The following is a 23,828-nucleotide window of genomic DNA, read 5'->3' as shown; positions in this document are numbered from 1 at the left end:
GGGATAAACATATATCCATCCTAAGATAAAATACAGAAAATAGTATAAGGGCAGACTAGATGGACCATGGGGTCTTTTTCTGCCGTCAGACTTCTATGTTTCTATGTTTCTATGGTCTGAGCTCAGCTATCTGGCTGGGTAGTGGATTTATAATGTACAGTATTGGAAAATAAATACTGTTGCTAACTTCCATCCAAATTTGGTCATCCAAATAAGTCATGTATCTGAGCAGAGGATAAGAAACACTGGAAAAGTTTCTTTCTGTTCAGGTGGCATTCCTAATGGGAATGTTACAATCAAGAAATAATGAAAAGAAGAGCTGTCAATCATTTGCTAGAAAAAAAGTCTATTCCATAAACATTGAGCAGAGAACTTTCTGAATCCTTCTAATCCACATAATAAACCGATAAGCTTTTGGCTCAGATTCAATCTATTTTCTCTTTCTACAGTTCCTTGTGCTGTTTGTTATTTCTTATTCAAAATAATTGGTCCTTTTCTTATACTAGCAATCTTTGTGGACTTCGTGTCATTAAAAATAAATTTCCTGTCCAAATTTACAACATTTCAGATCCATAGATTCCCTATACATGATTTTAAGCAAAAGCAGCAAAATATAAATCACACAAGCTATACATCAAACATGTTTAAATAAATTGCACAAGTGATTTCCCCAGTCTAAACTTTTGCGATGTGTTCAGAATAAGTTGCAAGACTGGTCTGATTTCTACATAATGAGATCCATTTATAAGCAAATGCAGAACTTGAAACAAAGTACCACTGTGATGATAGAAATAATAGGATGTAAATTAAAACAAAGAGAGACATCTGTCATACTACAACTTGCCAATAAAAACAAATACAGCAATGTAAAGCAATAGTTCATATTTATCATGAGAAATCAGATCATAATAATAAATACATTATTAAATACTTGTTTAGTTTTCACCCACTGCTTCTTGTTCCCTCAGATGCCTTGGAGAATAGTTTGACTCCCTCTTCTTTGTTGCAACCCTTGAGATATTGGAACACTGCTATCATGTCTGCCCTAACCCTTCTTTTCATTAAACTAAACATACTTCTTACAACCATTCTTCATATGTTTTAGCCTCCAGTCCTCTAATCATCTTTGTTGGTCTTCTCCGCACTCTTTCTAGAGTCTCAATAACCTTTTTATATCATGGCGATCCAAACCGAATGCCATATTTCAAGTGTGGCCTTACCAAGGCATTATAAAGTGATATTAACGCTTCACGTGACCTTGATTCTATCCCTTTGTTAATGCAGCCTAGAACTGTGTTGGCTTTTTTGGCAGCTGCTGCACACTGTGGCTCATATTTAAATGGTTGTCCACTAGGACTCAAGATCCCTCTCACAGTTACTATATACTGTACCTGTGCATTTTGTTTTACTTGCCTAAATGTAGAACTTTACTTTTTTCACCATTGAATTTCATTTTGTTACATAGCGCCCAATGTTCAAGTCTGTCAAGATCCTTCTGCATCTTCTGGAGAGTTGGCTATTCCTGCCAGTTTGGTGTCATCTGCAAATTTGATGAGTTCCCCGTCTATCCCCTCATCCAAGTCATTTATGAAGATGTTGAAGGCTACTGGGCCTAAAACAGAGCCTTGGGGTATTCCACTGCATACTTCCCACCATATAGATACAATTCCATTGAGCACTACATGTTAAGTGTAGTTTATATTTTATAACTTCTATAAACTGCTGTTAATTTTTGGTAGTTAGGATGAGTTCCCCAAATATAAATAAATATTGTATATTTTTAAATTTGGAACATCAGTATTTGTTGATTCCAGTTCATGTTCTGGTTTCAGTGACAAAGAAGTGAAGATCCTGTGTTACTTTCCTGACATCTAGTGGCTGTGCAGATTTTTGTAGTTCAGATATGTCATACCTAAGTACTGTACACAGAAAAACATGTAAAGTTGTAAAGTTGCTGGTTTTTACTAGATAAGAGGATTCCCCCCCCTCTTTGTAATGCATTGAAAAGATAATTTGTAGGTAGCAAGGGGATCTCACTACAAATTATTATTATTATTATTATTATTATTATTATTAATAATAATAATATTATTAATTAGATTTGTATGCCGTCCCTCTCTGTAGACTCGGGGCGACTCACAATTTACAATAAAACAATTCATAACAAATCTAATAAATTTAAAAAAAACATTAAAAAACCCCATTATTAAACCAAATAATATTTCAGGCAAATTTCAGAAAGAGGAATTACTCCCTCTGGGCCCAACCAGGTTTCAGTCACACATGCCAGGTCGGCCTCTTCATCCAGGATCAAATCCCGGATGAGGAGAGCTTTATTTACCACCGACCTGGCATTGAGTAGCAGCAGCCTGAGCCCAGGGCCAGAGTTACAAATGTTCTCTTGCAAAGAAACAATTAGATCAAGTCAAAGAGAATGATTGAATGAGAGGAACATAAGAAAGTATATTATTTTCTGGACTTGAGTGGAGGAGAGGAATTAATACAGGGTCTTTAAAAGAGTATGACATAGATATCCAGCAAAATAAGAACATGGCATAAAACAGGTGATAAGGAAAATCCAAACAACGAAATGTCTGGGAACACCAGAGTTGGGGCTCATGGGAGGCATTACATTATGTGTGTTGGCAATCGTGCGTGCGCATGAACACATGCACAAGTGCTTTTGGCCCCCAAGGAAAAAAAAGGTTCACCATCATTTCCATAGGTAGAGGATTTAGTTCTTAGAAGAAACAAGAATTTTCTATCAGAAATGACAGTATTGAATCATTGTTTATATCCTGTCAAGAATGACTCAACTAGTGGGTAGAATAGCTGATTGGATATACTGGAATATTTATGGAAAACAGCATCCAGTAAAGGATTAATCCAGGCAAAAAATGTTAGAAAAGTATCCAAAGGGAGGATAAAATTACTGAGTTGCAAATATCAGTGGAAAGGCAGGCAAAGAATTACAAGGTTGTTTGGAGAAAAGGGTAAAATTAATAAAATTTTATAGGCACATTAATTAGATATTTAAAAAGCCATTTTTAAATATATTAGTTACAGTTGATTTCTCTTTTATACAGTATCCAAAAATAATAATTATGGTTTTCAATTATATATATATATTTTAAAAATTGTTGCATTCAGTGTGCAAATGTAGTAAACCACACATTTAACTGCTTTTAAAGCAATAGTCACTCAGAATGCTAAGTCAGCTTGTTGCAAGGATGCATCAAGGGAATAATTCCATTATGTTTATTGTTTATTTATGATATGCATGAAAGTATTGGGTCTACACAAAGATGAAAAAGAAAACGGACAGGTCCCGACCTCATAAGCTTATAATCTAATTAAATACGTGTCTTATTAACTGGGAGGGGGGGAAGAATCAATCAAGAACAGCCTGGCTGAAGAAATATGCATAGATATTAAATTAAAAGTGACAGCAGCAGACACATTTTTTATTCACATGTCTACACAGTTTATATATAAAGTAGGGAGCAGAGTGACAAAAGAACACGCTGTTGTCAAGCTTCGGTCAGAAATATTTTGTAGAATAAATTTCATAACAGGGAAAATAGCTATAAAAGCTAGGCAAATAATTTGGCCAGAAACTGGGAATCAGACACACAGTGGAGTAGGAAATTATGTACCAAAATGTTGTGGAATATTGGGCTGGACAGATTTCCTTTGTGTTGTGGTTGGCTCTGTCTCAGCTCCTGCCCCAGGGAATGGGGAGGTGGATGCAGGGAAAAATTCAACATGTCACAGGCCTGTGTTATTGCCGACAGAATCAGATCAGAGTTTAGTTTCCTCAGACGAAGAAGAAGGTGGGAGTGACTCGGCAGAGGAGGGCTTGGCACACAGCCAAGGCAGTCAATCTTCCTTATCTTCTATAGCTTCAGATGATGACATTTTGGATCCACACAAGCGCAGAATTATGCGTAGAAGAGATCAAGTAAGAACATATTATAGGAAATAAGGGAGGCCACCTGTGTTTGGGTGGGGCTCCAGTAATTAGGGCTGCTGCTATAAATAGCAGCATGTGGGTTTGACCATTGTGGAAGAATATCTGTTGCAGTTTCGTCAGGAATCTTGTGTGCTGGACTTTGTTGCTTTTTCATGCCTTTGAAACCAAAGCAGAGCAGTGTGTGTGTGTGTGTCTCCCTTCATTGGAAGAAGAAGGGGTGTGAAGTTTCTCCACAGCTGCTGGTTAGGTACTTAATGACTGCTTAAGGGACATTGTACAGATTACCGGGTTGTTTTGGGAAGAGTGCTCTTTGCAATACAAAAAGAGTGCTTAGTTTATTTTGACTTTTGTGATAAAGAACATTGTTTTGAATTTTCAAACGTGTGTGTGTCTGAAATTTGTATCCTTGAATTTTCGGAACGCTCCTATCAGAGAGCCCGACAGAACACATTGTAGAGGTATATCAGGCATATATTTGGTCCTTAATTCCCCTCTTCCCAAAATAGGAAAAAAATATCTTCAATTTTGGGGCAGATTTGGGGTAAAAGTCACATATTCTGTTACTTTAAAAACAAAAAGTCTAGATATTTTGGTTCTACCATTCTAAAATACCTTGTGAGCTACAAAAGACACATTGCGACCAAGTCATGATTCAGAGCAATCAACGAGAGGGGTGGCATATAAATCCAATAAATCTAATCTAATCTAACAGTTTAGAGGATTATTTCTCAATCTCAGGGTTGTTGGGGTTGGGGAGTTGAAAACCACCCATCTTAAAATTGCTAAGATCGAGAAATACTCATCTAGAGGGTCCTAACTGGTGGTGGTGGTGGTTTATGATGATTATGGAATTATTATTTTAAATTTGTTATGGAAGCCCACTTCAGCCGACCCTCAGTGGGGACAAGGCAGAAAGGCTAGGTCAATTTGGATACTAAAAAGTACCTTAATACAGAGAAACAAATATTGGGCCTTGTTGATTGTGACATTTAAACTCTAAAATATTGGGAGTCTAATTAGACACAATAGGAAGGGGAGAGAAAAGGTTTAATTCTTGTAAACAAATCAGACTTTCCACTTCCACAAGAACTGAATAGTTTGGTAAATTAACAAACACCATTACCCACTTAGCCAACTTCAGGAGGATCTGGAATAAATATTTTATTTTATTTTGTCAAGTACGTATTGGTAGTATACATAAATATAACACTGTTTATATACACGAGATGGGTACTAATAAGAGGGAAACATTAGGACAGGGATGGTAGGCATGCTGGTGCACCTATGCACACTCCTTATTGACCTCTTAGGGATCAGGTGAGGTCAACAGTGGATAATCTAAGGCTAAAGTTTTTGGGGTTTGGTGACAAAACTACAGAGTCAGGCAGTGAGTTCAGGTATTAACTGCTCGGTTGCTGAAGTCGTATTTTCTACAGTCAAGAAACTGGATGTTGGGTGAATGTGTTTTCATCTGCTTTGAAGATGGAAAATAGAATCTTAAATGTAACTAAAAGACAGGTGTCCATTGAAGAGGATTTTGAGGAGCAAGTTGAAAAGAAGAAAAACATTTTTGCGGTGCTCACTCATCTCCAAACGCAAGTTGGCCTTAGTGATTAACTGAATACAAAGGCAGCATTTCAGATCAACTCCAAATCTTTTAACAGACAAACAAAGCAAGAACATCAGCAACAAGGCCTCAAGAATGAGTATGTTTTGACAGAAAAGGCCCTTTCAATTCAACCGCTACTCCCATTTTTGTCAATCCAATTCACTTTGCCTCATTATAAACAGCCTTTGCTGTCTTTGAAATTCCATCATTTACACTACTTGCTTCAATGGTTTTTCACTTACTGAGTAATTCCATAGGTTTATTGTTCTCCCGGGGAAATATTTCAGCTCAGATTAAACAGGCGTTGTCTGGGACATGCAATAGGTTTTAGATGCATCTTGAAATGAGATACCGATATTGCCGTTTATATTTACATTTATATATATTTTCCTGGCTGCAGATTTTCCTGCTTCCTCAAACTTCCCCAGTCTGTATCCACCCCCAGGCAGGCTCAGCTGATGATGAAAAGTCTGTTGCTTTGCTGAGGGTGACAGTTGTCTCAGTGATTTATACTACTGCTACAGCTCAGTATGAGCTTTTACATCATGATTACTCTAACCACCCCATGCTTAGCATTTCAAGATGTGTTGGGGCTGCAAATCCCAGAATTGTCAGCCAGTTTGCCTATATGCTATATACTACTTACCAGAGCTTACAGAATTTTCACCAGACCCATCCTCGAATACAGCTCATCTGTTTGGAACCCGTATCGCATCTCAGACATTAACATCCTTAAAAATGTTCAAAGATGCTTCACAAGAAGAGCCCTTCATTCCTCCACTCAAAACAGAATACCCTATGAAACTAGACTTACAATCCTGGGTCTTGAAAGCTTAGAACTATGATGCTTTAAACATGTTCGCTCTCTAAAATTCACTTCTTTTCTCAAATTATCCCCTGTAGGTCTACCACTTCAGAATGTTTAGTCTTTCTTTTCACTTTTAAGCAGCCTCCTCATATTGAAGCATTCATACGTTTTTTTTAATACCATTGCTTAATTGCTGTTTGTAATTGATATTTGGTTTTTTTCTTTTTTTCTTCTTTATTTTAACTTGGGAGATAAAGATAAACATTGGATTTTTTTTAAAGGAGGTTGTGACAGTCATTAATTAATTAATTAATTCCTGCCTAAGCAGGGGGTTGGACTAGAAGACCTTCATGGTCCCTTCCAACTCTGTTATTCTATTCTGTTCTATTCCATTCCATTCCATTCTATTTATGATTCAATCAATCACTACCTATAGCCCCCATCTCAAACACATGACTCTGGGCAGCTAACAATGAATGAAAACAAGATAAAAACTTTATAGCAAAATAATAAACAATGCAAGCAGTGGTAAACAAGGTAAACAATGTGCTCTATAATTAACAATAATTATCACATTCAGGGCCTCGGGTTCAAAGACCAGATCTTCAAGACCTTACCAAAGGCCAGAAGAATGGAAGCAAGTATGGGATCTGGGTAAAGGATATTTCAGAGAGTAAGTGTCATTTCCTGGGTCCTGTCAGATTATACTCTGACAGACAAGAAGAGCCCTTCATTCCTCCACTCAAAACAGAATACCCTACGAGACTAGACTTACAATCCTGGGTCTTGAAAGCTTAGAACTACGACGCCTTAAACATGATCTAAGTATTGCCCACAATATCATATGCTGCAATGTCCTGCCTGTCAAAGACTACTTCAGCTTCAACCACAACAACACAAGAGCACACAACGGGTTCAAGCTTATTAACTGCTCCAAACTTGACTGTAAAAAATATGACTTTAGTAATCGGGTTGTCGAAGCGTGGAACTCATTACCGGACTGTGTAGTATCATCCCCTAACCCCCAACATTTTACCCTTAGACTATCCATGGTTGACCTCTCCAGATTCCTAAGAGGTCAGTTTACATAAGCGCACTAGAGTGCCTTCCGTCCCCTGTCTTATAGTCTCTCCTATATCTCGTACTTCTTCTCTACTATATCCTCTACAACCTTCATTGTGCATTATTGTGTATTGGACAAAATAAATAAATAAAATAAAAATAAATAAATATATTCAAAATTAGAGTAATTATAATCCCTATGCAGATGTTGAGCCCGTTCATCAGAGGAGTAAGAGTGGGATTGGGATGATAATATATATGGAATCTCCAAAAATATTCCTGATCTCTCAACCCTGAATCTTGCAAGCTTGAATGGAAGAGTTGAACTGATTTTGATTTCTCTTTATCTAACCCTGCGCAAAGTTTTATACTGAAGGGGAAATCAGATATAAGCCTATGGTTCAGATCTGGTCTCCACTTCCAGAATCCTCACTGATCAATTACATTTCAGGGCTCCATTCATGTTGCTCATATGAATACAGACATTAGTTTTAAAAAGCATTGAGGCTTCATGTTCAGCACCATTCAAAAATTACATGGTTATTCACATCTCCAAATTTCATCTTTTTCTTCATCTCTACCCACATTGCATCTGGAGCCCACTTCTGTGAAAGACATTCAGATTCAGGCATTAATGTTCAAAACACACACATCAAAAGTAATAGAGGAGGAAGGGATGACATGACTAAGGAAATTAGTCCTTTACCCTTTCCTAGCATTTGCTCTATTTATAAAAAATAATGTGTGAAAACCCATATGTTACACTGAGTGTGCCAACATCTAGTGCCAAACAACTCCTGCTTGTAGTAGGATTTTCTGAGCCTTATCAGATCACCCACTTTTCTTTCCCCCAAAGTTATGTTCAAAATCAAAGCAGAATTCCTCATGCTTTTTTCTTTTTCCAGATGTGTACTGCTATTACACGTACCATGTTTTCCCCAAAATAAGACCTTGTCTTATATTTTTTTGAAGCCTAAAATAAGCGCTTGGCCTTATTGTTGCAATTTACTCAAAAGCCTGATTAGGAATATTATCAGAGGATGTCTTTTTTTGGGGAAACCAGATAATAATCAAGCATATTTATACCTTCTTTTAGAATGTCTCTTTGACTTCTTAGCTAATGTTTAGCCAGGATTTCCTAGTGGTGTCTTTTCTCAAGTCTTTATTATTATTATTATTATTATTATTATTATTATTATTATTAATTAGATTTGTATGCCGCCCCTCTCCGTAGACTCGGGGCAGCTCACAACAATGACAAAGACAATGTAAGAACATATCTAATAATTTAAAAAACATTAAAAACCCCATTATTAAAAGCAAGCATACTGTACACACAAACATACCATGTATAAACTGTATAGGCCCGGGGGAGATGTCTCAGCTCCCCCATGGCTGACGGCAGAGATGGAACTTTACGAAAGGCAAGGAGGGTGGGGGCAGTTCTGATCTCCGGGGGGAGCTGGTTCCAGAGGGTTGGGGCCACCACAGAGAAGGCTCTTCTCTTGGGTCCCGCCAAACAACATTGTTTAGTCGACGGGACCCAGAGAAGGCCAACTCTGTAGGACCTAACCGGTCGCTGGGATTCGTGTGGCAGAAGGCGGTCCCGGAGATATTCTGGTCCGATGCCTAACCGGAACTGGCTCTCTTTAAAATTTGAAGACGAGCCAAGTCAATCTTGAATCTTATTTTAATATTCTTGTAAAGTGTATTTAATGCAAAAGAAGTAGAAGATAGAAGTCCAACTGAATTCAATGAGATTTATTCCCAGATGGATAGGCTAGAGCAGTGATTTTCAACCTTTTTTGAGCCACGGCACATTTTTTACATTTACAAAATCCTGGGGCACACCACCAACCAAAATGACACCCTAAGACACTCTACTCTCTTTTTCCATCCCTGTCTCCTCCCCCCCCTTGTGTGTGTTTGTGTGTGTGTACACATTCTGGAACCCTTTCCAAAAACAGATGAGGGCTGGGGTTTTTTTCTCTCTTATTCTTTGGGTGCTTTTTATCATATGCTTTAAATCAAGAGTCACTTCTCTCTCTCTTTTGTTTCTCTCTCTTTCATTCTCTGTCTCAATCATTTTCTCATTTCTCTTTTTTTCCTCCCCTTTTTGCTCATTTCTCTCTCTCTCTCCCTTCCTCTCCTTTTCTCTCTTTCTCTCTCTCTTTCTTTCTCTTTCTCTCTTGCTTTCTTTCTCTCTCACTCTTGCTTTTTCTCTCTCTCTCACTCTCTTTCTCTCTCTCTCTTGCTTACTTTCTCTCTCTCTCTCTCAATCTCAGCAAAAAGTTGTGTGACCGAAACCTGAGCTTCCTTCTTCGCGGCACACCTGACCATGTCTCGCGGCACACTAGTGTGCCACGTCACACTGGTTGAAAAACACTGGGCTAGAGTTATGTAATAAATTCAGTGGTCATAAGTATTTGTCTATTTGTATTCGTATCTTTGATATGCCACATAGCGCTTACACAGAATAGCATAAAAAGCTTTCACACTTAGGAATAGGATTTAAAAAATAGGGAGGAGGAGGCAACATACCCATTGATATAATCATGTTTTTCCCCAGAAGTATTACAAAGAGTTAACATGTTTTTCATGCCAATAAGGGTTTCGCGCTTGGTCATAGATGACATCATCATCTTAAAAATAATTAAAAATAGTCTGTAATCAGACTATTCTTAAGTTCTTAGGATCCCAAGGAAGCTAAGAAAGTTGCAGAGTGAATTCTATTATGTGTATTTTTTTCCCAAACTAATTTTGCTTCTTATATAGCTTTAGAAAAGAGTTAGATCAGGTTGAAAACAGCCCTAATTGTACCAATTTATGCATTTTTAGGGAGAAAAAAAAATCCCTTTTCCTTTTCACTACATATACACTCTGTTGTCATGACTACTGCTCTGAAAGAAGACCGGCCTGTCAAATGCAAAATAGGCTTTGGGGCACAGTGAGAACATTCTCTGAGGGTACACAGAAAACTACTGTTGCATTCCAGGACAGGTTTTGCAAATTACACTATTGATTTAACTGTGCGCATGAACAAAAAATATTTTACTGTATTAATATTTCCAATTCCTAAAATGAACGCAGGGTGTTTTGAAAGAATCTGGGCATTAATTAAGATTTTTTTTCTTGTTATGTAGAGGATCCTAAGGAATAATATTTTTCATCATTTATAAATGGCATTGTAATTGTCGAATATCTGGCCTGCAAATCCTATTAAGTAGCAAATGAAAGTATTCATCATCAAAACTTCAGTTGTTCATGTTCTATTGTTTCTTACCTTCTTAGCTAAAAATACAGTTTGTTTTCATGTTGTATTTAGGTCCAAGAATAGCTAGCACCTCCATTATAACCATTCTTTTATTTTCCAGGAAATAATGATGGGATTGTCAGTCTAGTTTATTCTATTCAACAAATGCAACAAATACTGGGACTGTCAATGGACATATTGGTGATTTGTTCCTTGGTAAAAAGACTCCTCAACAAGCTTCGGGCTGCCAATATGTCTTTTGGATTCTTAACATCCTTCTTGCCCTCCCTTCATTAAAGACTTTTCAATATTAGAAAGTGTGGGAGGACAGACACTGGGGACAAAATGGAGAAGGAAAAAAGAGGTTCTCCTTTCCCTTGTAGGCAGAGTCTTGTCATAGACCAGTGATGGCAAACCTTTTTTTCATCAGGTGCCGAAAGAGCATGTGTGTGCGCTATCGCACATGCACAAGTGCCCAAACCCATAATTCAATGCCTGGGGAGGGGGAAAACAGCTTCCTCTGCCCCCTGGAGGCCCCTCTAGAGGCTGGAAATGGCTTGTTTTCCAACTTCTGGTGGGCCCAGTAGGCTCGTCCTTCACCCTCCCCAGGCTCCAACGGCTTTCCTGGAGCCAGGGGAGAGTACAAATGCCCTCCCCAATGCCTCTGGAGGCTCTCTGGAAGCCAAAAAGGCCCTCCCAGAGCCTCTGTGTGAGCCAAAAATCAGCTGGCCAGCACACACATGCACATTGGAGCTGAGCTAGGGCAAAGGTTCACATGCTAGCAGATATAGTACCTGTGCCATAGGTTCACAATCACTGTCATAGACTAATGATTTTAGATGGGATACAAACAGTTCAGTTTCTTTTTTTCTTTTAAAAAAAATATTTTTATTGAATATATACATTAAAAACAGGGTACAGAAAAGCAAAAGGGATATATATAATATACATTCTAACATTTATAATTTACTTATATAGTACACGTAGGTGGGGTGGGAGAAAAGAAGAAAGGTAGGGGGTTGGGGATGAAGGGAAAGAGATGTAAGGGGAAGGGGGTAGGAAATTGGGGCAAAAGAGGAGTGGTAAGAAGAGAAGGCCAGCGTTAGAGCTGGGGCTTTCATGCTTTGCAGCCTGTGGTTTAAGCACATAGGTGGTGTAGATTTCCCTAAAGTTTTACTGAAGCTAATATCCAACTTGAAATGAAAGGGGGGGAAACAAAGAAAACACAACCACTTTTAAGAATACAAAAATGGAAAGAACTATTGAGCTGATTCATATTCTGATGAAGTGGTCCAAGAAGTTCACATGGAAAACTGTTTCATTATACTATAGATGAAACTCCTGATAAAAAAATTAAAATATATGTGGAAATAGTAATAAAGAATGCATTTACGGAATATTAGAGCATGGGTCCTAAAAGATGGCACATGAATAATACAATCTCTTCTCCTTCACTTGATAATGACAAGAAAATGAGTATCACACAATAATAACAAGGAATATCACACTATATTCAGAGCCTTGCAGAATCACAATGATCAGAAAGGAGAACGTTTGGTCCACTGAAAAATGTCCCTACATTATTTCTTTACGTATCTAAGTGATGATATTTTGTAGGCATGGAGGAGACAGTGATTTCTTCCACTTTTTACTACAATTTAAAATACAATTTAAAATATTGTTCACTTGATAAATGGTAAATGTAATGCTCTTTTGGCACATATGATGATACATTGATTGTTCTAACGCAAATAGGCAATTTTTTGGCACCAAATAATGTGTTTTATTTTGTATTAATTGGGGGGAAATGTTGCAATAGGTGAAGCTGTAATGCAATGCGATACAATACGACATACAATACATATATTATATAGAAATTGTCAACAACATGCAATTTCTGCAGGCTAAAAAAAAACAATATTTATGGACTGCATTCATCTCAACCCACTTGCAGCTTACCCAATATTATAATAAAAAACAAAGTTGAGGAATCTTGGGGGAAGTTTGTTTGTCTGAGACACACATCCCTGAATTCTTTACTCACCGCAACTTATCTCAGTAATTCTTTTGCCTTGATTTCTGTCCATTGAAGACAAAGGACAAATATATTACAATGCACAGGTAGTCCTCATTTAACATGTTCACAGTTACCACTGATGAAAAAGTAACTTTATGACTAATTTTCACATTTATGACTGCATGTCTGTAAAGCAAAAGAAAGCTGAAAATAATAAGTACAGTTGCAGTTTCACTTAGTGTGCTTTGTTTAATTATTGAATTGCCAGTCTTACTTGTGGTTGCTAAACAAGGACTGCCTGTATAGGAAACTCAAACTATTCAAATAACATATAATTACTTGAATGAAAATCAAATATTGGTACTTCGTTGGATCTAATCATTTCAAATACAGAAGCATATTCTGTCTGGTACTCTTTCCAAGAATTTGTGTATGTGAGTGTTAGGGAATTTCCCCTTATTGCATCACTGAAAAAAGACTTAATCAGAAAAACAAGCAAAGTCTGCCACATTATATATCACTCCTGAAAATTCAGGGGTTACATTATTAAAGAAGAACAGAACAGACTATTCATAGGAGCAAGAAGGTGAAACAGAAAGTTAGGCAAGTCTTAAGACTAGAAAATTATAGTTAATCGGTGGTGCATGAAAAATATGATTCAGATTATGACTTTATGAAAATACTGGTACATGCTGATTGGAAGTATTTTATTTAGTGGATTGTAAATGAAAGGGTAATTTTCAGGACATTTTGTAAATTAAATAAATGGATTTTCAGATCATTTTCTGGTTATCTTAACTTCTACACATTTTGTCAATCAACTGGTTAGGTTAAGCATCGTGAAAATTCAGTCTTGATTAATTATGGGTTAGTGATTAAATCACATATGCCTGGGTTGGCTCAACTCCCTGAGCTGTAAGCAGTGAAGGGCTAGCAATATTTTTACTACCACACTGTTGGCATGACTTATGCATTTTCTTTCAACATCTTTCAGTTCCAACCGTGTGCTCTGGGGTGGAACTCCATTTTCGCTACCCCACTGCGTTCCCCCCAGTCTGGGCAGTAGCCCACCCCTGGCTGTAAGCCTAACCTTAACGGCAAGAGCAGGGTTCACATAATGTGAGAATCCCATTTTTTGGACTCCAACTGTACCTCAAAATCATGCTACTGAAATTGGGCACTAACACTTCCAATTTTCAGTGGTGATTCTTTTAGTATTTTAATGCAATAAAAGGTGAAAAACAAATGTCAATCTTAACAAGGCTTCCAGCATATAACAGAAAATAGCTATCTCTATGCTAAGCAACATCTCCTGAGAAACTGTTTATTGGGCTTAGTCTAAAGTGTGAACCTACCCATACTTGTTGTGAGTGCTCCTGGTCCACCTGAGGCCATGTCAGATTCTGAGGAGGATGAGCCAGGCCCCTCTGGATACCCTGGGCCAGGGGGGTTGTCAGGTGATGCAGAGAATGAGAGTGAGAGAGAAGGTGACCTGAGTGAACATGAGGAAGCACTAGAGGGGGCTGATGTGACAATGGGGGAGTGGTCCCAGTCAGAGAATGAGGAAGACATTAGAGTGGATAGTCCGTGGATAGATCCTCGATATAGGAGATTGCTAAGAAGGCAAGAGGAGTTGCATAGTACAAGGTATTAGCTTACAGCCTTAGCCTCTTTGGGGTGTGATGTCACTTCCAGGCAGTATAAAAGCAAAGGATTTGGGGTAATTGGGTATAGGGTTTCAATGCCGTTCAATGGAAGAGGTTTTAGATTGGGGGTGTGCTTGAAAAAGGTTTCAAAACCATGATTTCTGCCTCAGAAAAAAAGACATTTTCTACTGGATGATTTTTGCCCAGGACTTTGGTGATCTGATTTATATTCTTGAATGATAAATGGACTTTGTTATCTAGGGAATGCCATTTAGGCCATGTTTGGCACCTTTCCCAGACTTTGTTGATGCTTCATTCCGGAGAGAGAAATAACTCCTTTTACCTTGGCATTTAAATCTGCTTTTTGTTGTGTGTGCTTTTATTAATAAAGAGTGTGACTTTTGAGGGACTTTTGAGTCAGGGGGTTTGCTCCAAGGGCCGGGCACAGAACAATACTTATATTGCATTCTTTAGATAGATAGATAGATGATAGATAGATAGATAGATAGATAGATAGATAGATAGATAGATAGATAGGCAGGCAGGCAGGCAGGCAGGCAGGCAGGCAGGCAGGCAGACAAATAAATGAGTACTCTTTCCTTCTACTCTCAGATTTATTAACTGTTATGGCCTAATTATAGCAAATGTATTTGGACTTAGACACTGCCCAACTCCAACTGACTCAGTTTAGTTGACTGCATGAAATCAGAACATCAAATATATGATCTAGATTAAAAACATAGTAATAATAATAGCAGGTGTGATATGCCGGTGCCTGGAGGCTGTTAGGGTTTGGATGGGTGTCAACAGGTTCAAACTCAACCCTGACAAGACAGAGTGGCTGTGGATTCTGCCTCCCAAGGACAATTCCATTTGTCTGTCCATTACCCTGGGGTGGGGGAATCATTGATCCCCTCGGAGAGGGTTGGCTGTTCTCTTGATCCACAGCTAACATTGGAGCAACATGACGACACCAACATAACATGTTTTATTAAGTTTTGGCTGTGATCAGAGTGGAATACGTAGGGGAATGGAATATCTAGGAATATCATCTGTTGGCTGTGGCGACGAGGACGTTTGCACAGGTTCGCCTTGTGTACCAGTTGCGACCCTATTTGGACAGGGAGTCATTGCTCACAGTCGCTCATGCCCTTATCACCTTGAGGTTCGACTACTGCAACGCTCTCTACATGGGGCTTTGAGGAGTGTTCGGAAACTTCAGATTGTGCAGAAGGCGGCTGTGAGAGTTATAGTGGGGCTTCCTAGATTTGCCCACATCTCGTCAACATTCCGCAGCTTGCACTGGCTGCCAATCAGTTTCTGGTCACAATTCAAAGTGTTGGTAATGACCTATAAAGTCCTACATGGCATCAGACCAGAATACATTCGGAACTCTCTTCTGCCGCATGAATCCCAGAGACCGATAAGGTCCCACAGAGTTGGCCTTCTCCAGGTCCTGTCAACTAAACAATGCCATCTGGCGGGCCCCAGGAGAAGAGCCTTCTCTGTGATGGCCCCAGCCCTCTGGAATTAACTCCCCCTGGAGATTAGAACCGCCCCCACCCTCCTTGCCTTTTGTAAGTTACTGAAGACCCACCTTTGTCGCCAGGCATGGGGTAACTGAGACACCCCTGGGCCCACATAGTTTATGTATGAGTGAGCATAATTCTGAAACGGACATATTTGAAATCTGAGTGGGCACAATTCTGAAATGGACATATTATTTGTTTGTTTGTTTGTTTATTATTTTATTAATCAGATTTATATGCCACCCCTCTCTGAGGACTCGGGGTGGCTTATAGCATATAAAAAGACAATGTACATAGAAATCCAATTAATTAAAGTTAAGAGTTAAATCTAAAAACCAGAAAACCAATTAAAATGCACACATATCCATTCAGTCAACAAACCCACCATACATTCATTGGCCGGGAGGCAGTGTCTAATAACCCCAAGCCTGGCAACATAGGTGAGTCTTTAGACTCTTACAAAAGCCAACAAGGGTGGGGGAAGTACAAATCTCCAGGGAGGGCAGATTCAAGAGGGTCATGGCCCCCATAGAGAAGGCTTTTTTCCTAGGTTCCACCAAGTGACATTGTCTAGTTGATAGGACCTGTAGAAGGGCAACTCTGTGGGACCTAACCGGTCGCCGGGATTCATGTGGCAGAAGGCGGTCCCATAAGTAATCTTGTCCCATGCCATGTAGGGCTTTATAGGTCATAACCAACATTTTGAGTTGAATCTAGAAACCAATTAGCAGCCAGTACAGACTGCAGAGTGTTGGGGAGATACGGGCATGCCTGGGTAGGCCCATGACAATTTGCTTGGCTGCATTCTGCACAATTTGTAATTTGCAAACACTCTTCAAAGAGAGCATTGCAGTAGTCAAGCCTCGAGGTGATAAAGGCATGAGTGACTGTGAGTAGAGACTCCCTGTCCAGATAGGGCCACAACTGGTGCACCAGGCAAACCTGGGCAAATGCCCCCATCACCACAGCCAACAGATGATATTTCTAGATATTCCATTCCCCTACGTATTCCCCTCTGACCACAGCCAAAACTTAATAAAACATGTCATGTTGGTGTCCTCATCTGTTAAGTCCTCAGACTTACGCCACCACCAAATTACCCAAGCTGGCTGCAGATCAAAGCCCGATTGGCTAAAATGTGAGCACGCAGCTAGTGGGTATGTTATCTGACATGCACTGGTATGCTATCTGACCTGGAAGTCCATCTCTTCTTAGATTAATTAATCTATTATTTAAATCTTTTTTAGACTTCCTTCCCTTGCTGTGAGGCGGAACCTCTTAAATCCTTCAGACAAAGAGTGTTGGCTTCCTTACACTATCAGATCTTTTGCCCTTCCAAGTTCTTGTCTGCTCTAAGGCATGAAGATGAATTTTTATGCCTTTATACACCATTCCAAACGTTCCCAATAATTCATTTGTATGAACAACATCAGCATTTGAAGTTTGGCAGACTTTGTGGTGTGGTGCATATTATATTCTTAAAAGCTGAATTTAGTACTCTCTCATTAGCATGAAACGCTGATTTAAAAACAGACGAAAGTATTGTTTTCAGCAAATCAAGTTAAATATAACAACAGGGACAGATTGCTCCTGTAACACTGCAATGCATATTTGGGGATAGGGAGGGAGGGAGAAGGGGATATAATGAAGTCTGGTTGCCTTTTTGGTCGGAGCAATTTTTTTTTACATTTGGTTTGCGTGAGAAGCAAAAACAAAATACCGTACTCTTTTCCTTCTCTTGTCAGATCTAAGTAACAAGGGTGCCATCTCTTGAGTCAATTCAGTATCAATCATTGGCAAGTGATAAAAAAGACCGAGTATCAAATCTTTAATTTTCTTTTTCATTTAGTATTATAAACACTCCTCCTTTTCCTTTTGCCTTTTACAATAAGTTTGTTACAAATGCAGATGGTGGATTGGTACAATTATATACATTTATTAGACAACCTGTGAGTCCTTGACTTTTCCTTTAAGAGATATCTCCTTACCAGATCCCTCAGTGTCTTCCACAGTGATTGAGCTTCTATAGCATTGTCTTCACTGGAAAAGCTAGGATCCATTCAGAGTTCTATCTGCCTTGAAGCTGAATTGTATAGTACAGTCAAACATCAGCACAGGAAATATTTTACGACATTGTATTATTTCATAAACTGTCTTATGGTTATGTTTATGTCATAAAAAGTTTTATAAAATTTGCCAAATTTCAATTCCATGGGCGTCATGGATTCTCACTGAGCCTCGGTGGCGCAGTGGTGAGAGTGCGGTACTTCTACTGCCTGCCTGCAATTTGGCAGTTCAAATCTCACCAGGCTCAAGGTTGACTCAGCCTTCCATCCTTCTCAGGTTTGTAAAATTAGGATCTAGATTGTTGGGGGTAATAGTATTTTGTAAACTGCTTAGAGAGGGCTGTAAAGCATTGTGAAGCAATATATAAGTCGAAGGTCGAAGTGCTATTGTGATTAGTAACCCAGCTGTTAAGTGAATTTGGCTTTGCTTGTGACAAGGTCTCAGAGGGAGATCACATGATCTTGGGATATAGCAACAGTCATAAATATGAACCAATTGCCAAGCATCTAAATGTTGATCAGATGACCATGGGGATGCTGCAAAGGTTATAAGTGTGAAAAACGGTCATAAATCACATTTTTCAGTGACGTAAATTTGAATGGTCACTAAATGAACTATTGTAAGCCAAGGACTAGTTGTATATTAGATACAGTAACCTGTTGGGTCATCATTTCAGAAATAATTCTTTACCAGATTCTTTAAGGCCTTCAACAGTAGCAGAGTTTTGTTGCATTTGAAAATTCAGGGAGATCTTCAGAGAAGTATCTTGCTTGAACATAGCCCACATTGAATTGTATAGTACTGTAAAACATTAGAAGTTGATTCCAGGAAATGTTTTATAACATTTTGTATTATGTCCTAAAATTCTCTATGGCTATACTTCTGTCTTAAAATACTTTATAAAATTTGCCAGATTTCAGTTCCATGGGAGTCATGGATCCCAGATTTTGGACACATTATGTAAATTGTGAGGTACCTCGGTTGAAAAGCTTTGCCCTATGATGTGCCATTTTGCTCACTTAGGGGTTATGGGGACAAGAGTTTTAATAGTCTATTGATCGCTGCATTGCTCCAACTTTCCATTTTTGATCTTCGCTGAACCCAGGCCTGACGGCCACAGTAGTGATTGTAGCTGACATAAAAACATCTTGTCCTGATTCTTTTACCAATGTTTTGCAGCGTGAAAAATAGAGGGCTGAGGCCTGTATAAACCTTGCCTGGAGACAAGACAAGTCCGCTTCATGGAGACAGATAAAAGTGAAGCTGTCAGACCGCCCTGCTGATGCTGTAAATCAGTAGTTTAAACAAGGAAAGCTTTTTTTTTGGGGGGGGGGGGAGTGTATATATATAAAGGCAGGATTCTGTGGAAAGAACTTATTCACTACATTTTATCCTGCCTTAACAAAAGATTCATAAGATAAAAGTTAAAACTGTTAAATATGCCGTAAGTCAAAACCAAATGAAAAAAACCTTGGCACGCAACCATACTAATTCCAAGGATTAATATAGTTAAGCCTGGCAAAAATATAAAAATAGTTGTAGCCAAACAGCTAACTAAATGGATCTAGACAAACCTGTTAGGAAACAATGTAGTACGCAAGGCCAAGGGTGGGTTCTAATTTACCTCGCTGCCAGTTCACTTCCTCCCACGCCATGTGGCTGCGCCTCATGGATGGGCGTGCGTGCATGCACAATACCATTTTTTTAAAAAAATCCAACACCCCCCCACCCCCCCGAAAACAAGATGGCGACACGTGTGCATTGCTGAAACTTGGCTTCTGCACCTGAGCAGAAGAAATTAAAACCCAGGAAAAATTCACACACACACACACACACACACACACACACAAATATACATATATACATACCTGTTGTGGTTAGCTCTGGCCCAGCTCCTGCCCCAAGGACTGTGGATGTGGGGGAGACATCCACATGCCGCAGGCCTGTTTTGCTTCCAGTGGAATCTGCTGATGAAGGCTCCTCTGACCAAGAAGACATGAGTGACAGGGAGGAGGAGAGTTTGGCAGACAGCTCAGAAGGAGATCAATTATCTGTCTCCTCCTTGGATTCGGAACAAGAGTTAATGATACAGCCACGCATACAGAGAGCGATGCATAGGAAGCAACAACTGAGAGATTATTATCAAAGAAAATGAGGCCACCTGTGGTTGGGTGGGACTGTGGTAATTAGTGAGGCTGCTGTAAATAGCAGCATGCGGTTTTGGCCATTGTGGAGGATTATCTGATCATTGTGTTTGGTGCCTGTCTTGCTGACTTCGACCTTTGTGTGTTGATTTTTCCCCGCTTTGAAACTAAAGCAGAGCAAAGTGTGTTTCACTTTGTGAAAGAAGGACTGTCAATTGCCTCACAGCTGCAAGCTAAGTATCTAAGAATTGATAAGGGACTTGTACAAATTACCAGGTTGTTTGGGAACAAGTGCTCTTTGCTATACAAAAAGAGTGCTTAGTTTATTTGAATTTCCGTTATAAAGAACATTGTTTTGAATTTTCAAAAGTGTGTGTGTGTGAAATTTGTACCTTTGAATTTTCAGGACAATTCTACCAGAGAGCCCGACTGTAGGGATTGTGTAAGCCAAATACTAGCTATGCTCTAGTATATACACAGAAAGAGTTATCTGAAATAGCATGGTGAAGATTTGCCCAGAGACAGTGAGTCATACAATAGCCATGAACTTTGGACACATTAAGAAAAAACCCTCAACAGCGCTCCTGGCACGAGATAAGACACTGACAGTGTGATTGGCTGGCAACTCAGCTACCGATAGGTGCATAAAGTGAGAAGTTAACAGCCTATCATAAGCTGTAGATGATACCTTTTATAACCAATTAGAAGCTTAATAGAAATAGCCTATAAACAGTTAGGTATCTAGAAGCCTTATTTTTGCATATAGAAATAGCCTATGATAACTTGTGTATTCAAAAGTTTTATTATTAGCCTATAGATTTGAAAAACCTTATATTTGTAGCCTATAAGAAACGTATATTAGGAGAAATTAGACTTGTATTTAGCCAATAGAAAATTACTGGCTGAAACCCCTTCATTTGCATATGAAGGATATAAAAAGCACACCTGTAAACAATAAAGCTTTGTCACTTTACCCAGACCATTGACTCCGTGTTTCATTGGTAAGCACTAGTAATGGTTTCAGGATCGGGCCTCGTAAAGTGAACCATCACAGGGTTGTCGAGACCCCCGTCCAGCGGGGATCGCGTCTCGTCAAGTGGTGACCCCAGACGGTGACTGATTGGCCTTAAGGACATCGCTGAGGGGGCAACGCTTGGATCACGCATCTCAGCGCACTCAACCTCCCATCTCTTACAAAGTGCACAAATACGTAAGTATGGGAGTACGACTGTCTTTGGAACAGGAACTTCATGTTCGGGAATTAGGACAGATAGTTGAAGCTAATAAAACTTATTTTAAAAAGAAAGGGCAATATCCCACAAAAAAGGGATTGGCCAAATTATTATTATATATCTGGCAAGAATGTCCAAGTTATCCTCATAAAGGAACATTACAAACTGAGGCATGGACAAAAATAGGTGAATATTTACATAAAGAACCAAGGGCTCCTCCACCTATTTTATTAACATGGAAAGTTGTTTTAACAGCCCTAAGGCTTCATTACGATGAGGAGACTATAACAACTGATAGCCATAAAGAAGCCTTTAAGGAACCTAGCGCACCTCCTGAATATGAGGAAGTAGAAGCTAAAAAGATGAATAGATCTAATGAGGTGGTAGAAAGCATATACCCTGTAACCACACTTAAAACAGAGAAGGGAGCGTTAATGACAGGAATAGAACTAGCCAGAAAAGATCCCTCAACTTCAATTGATGATTTAGAAACCATGTCAGCGTTTCCCGTGGATTTTGCCGGGGCAGCGCCGGTATATACCCCGCTACCATTCTCTTTAATTAAGGACCTAAAATATGCTGTACAAAATTATGGGCTGGGATCCCCCTATGTATGTGGTTTATTGGGAAATTTAAGAACAAGTTACTCACTCTTGCCGGTGGAATGGGTCACCCTGGCAAAATCGCTGCTAAATCTGACCCAATTCATGATGTGGAAAGCAGTTTTTAAAGAAGAAGCTGCAAAAAAAAGCTAATACACATGGGGTTCCCGAGGCCCATGTGAGGGGTGTGGGGAATTTTCAAACCCAGCAGCAACAAATGGCTATTCCTCGAGCCACCCTAGAATACACTGCCCAAGCCGCCTTGACTGCATTTTCAAAAATAGGCAACTTTGGAGATCAAACCTCCTCCTCATTTTTAAAAATTGTGCAAAATAATGGGGAAAGTTTTGGGGATTTTGTTGAGAGATTGCAACAATCTATCAACAGGGAAATTAATAAAGAGGAAGCAAGAAAACAACTCACGCTTAAACTAGCCTTTGAAAATGCCAATGCGGATTGTCAACGTGTATTGGGTCCTCTGCGTACAGACCCCTCTAAAAAATTGATTGATTATGTGAAGGCTGCTGCTACAGTTGGCTCATACCTAAATAAATAAATAAATAAATAAATAAATAAATAAATAAATAAATAAATAAATAAATAAATAAATAAATAAAAAAAAATAAACAAACAAACAAACAAATAATCCATGGACTGGCACCAACAGAACAGTTTCCATGATGTCATCGTGACTTCACCAGTGGGTTTCCCACCATTTCGGGTGAACTCGTCCAAACCAGGAAGAATCCGTCTCTGTGCTAGGCCCAAAGATTGCTCCTGGATTCAAGGGGTGCCTTTCTGAGAAAGATCAGTTTTAACATCATCACAATTGTTCGTATACCAACCAATAACAGGCGCTTTGAGCCTTTTGGAGCTGATAACACTAGGCAAGCAAAAACTTCAGAGATTTCAGGAAGGTTTGAATGTCTCAAGAAGGTCTCTTGACTATCACAACCTCCTTTAAAATTTTTTCCAATGTTTATCTTTATCTCCCAAGTTAAAATAAAGAAGAAAAAAAGAAAAAACCAAATATCAATTACAAACAGCAATTAAGCAATGGTATTAAAAAAACCGTATGTACAAAAAATGACACATGACAAATTTATCATGTCTAATCCATTGTCTCTAATCAATGTGGTTATTTTCACCATCTCTGCCAGTTCAATCAATTTTAAAGTCCATTCTTCAACAATCAATGTCCCATTTTCTTTCCAATACTTAGCATAAACCTTACAGGCCTCACCATGTAAAGAGATAACATCCCAAACTGTTTTCTATTGATTTATCCATAAGTCAATCGCCTTTAAATTTAGTTAATTAAGGAATTTCTTTCAGTGCTTTGAAATGCTTTTCCCCAGATCTTTTCCCATCTCGGCTGAATTCAACTAATTCACCTATCTTTCCTTTTTCTAGCTTCCCCATAATCTCCCATAAGGACTTCATGAAAAATTACACTTCTAATAAGCCTTTAAACATTTAATATATTGCATTTACTAATTACTAGCAGTCCCCCCTCATACTAGATCACTTTTTCTCTAGCTAAAATCTACAGAGGTATACTGTGGGGAAGGGGATTGTTTTATTTATTTATTTATTTTGTCCAATACACAATAATACACAATGAAGGTTATAGAGGATGTAGTAGAGAAGAAATACAAGATATAGGAGAGACTATAGGACAGGGGACGGAAGACACTCTAGTGCGCTTATGTACGCCCCTTACTGATCTCTTAGGAATCTAGAGAGGTCAACCCTGGATAGTCTAAGGTTAAAATGTTGGGGGTTAGGGGATGATACTACAGAGTCCAGTAATGAGTTCCACGCTTGAACAACCCAATTACTAAATGTTGTGTCCAGAGGGTGTCGGCACATAGACCAACTTCGAC

Source organism: Erythrolamprus reginae, chromosome 3 (assembly GCF_031021105.1).
Source record: "Erythrolamprus reginae isolate rEryReg1 chromosome 3, rEryReg1.hap1, whole genome shotgun sequence".
Taxonomy (NCBI): Eukaryota; Metazoa; Chordata; class Lepidosauria; order Squamata; family Dipsadidae; genus Erythrolamprus; species Erythrolamprus reginae.
Note: the sequence above shows the minus strand (reverse complement) of the source record.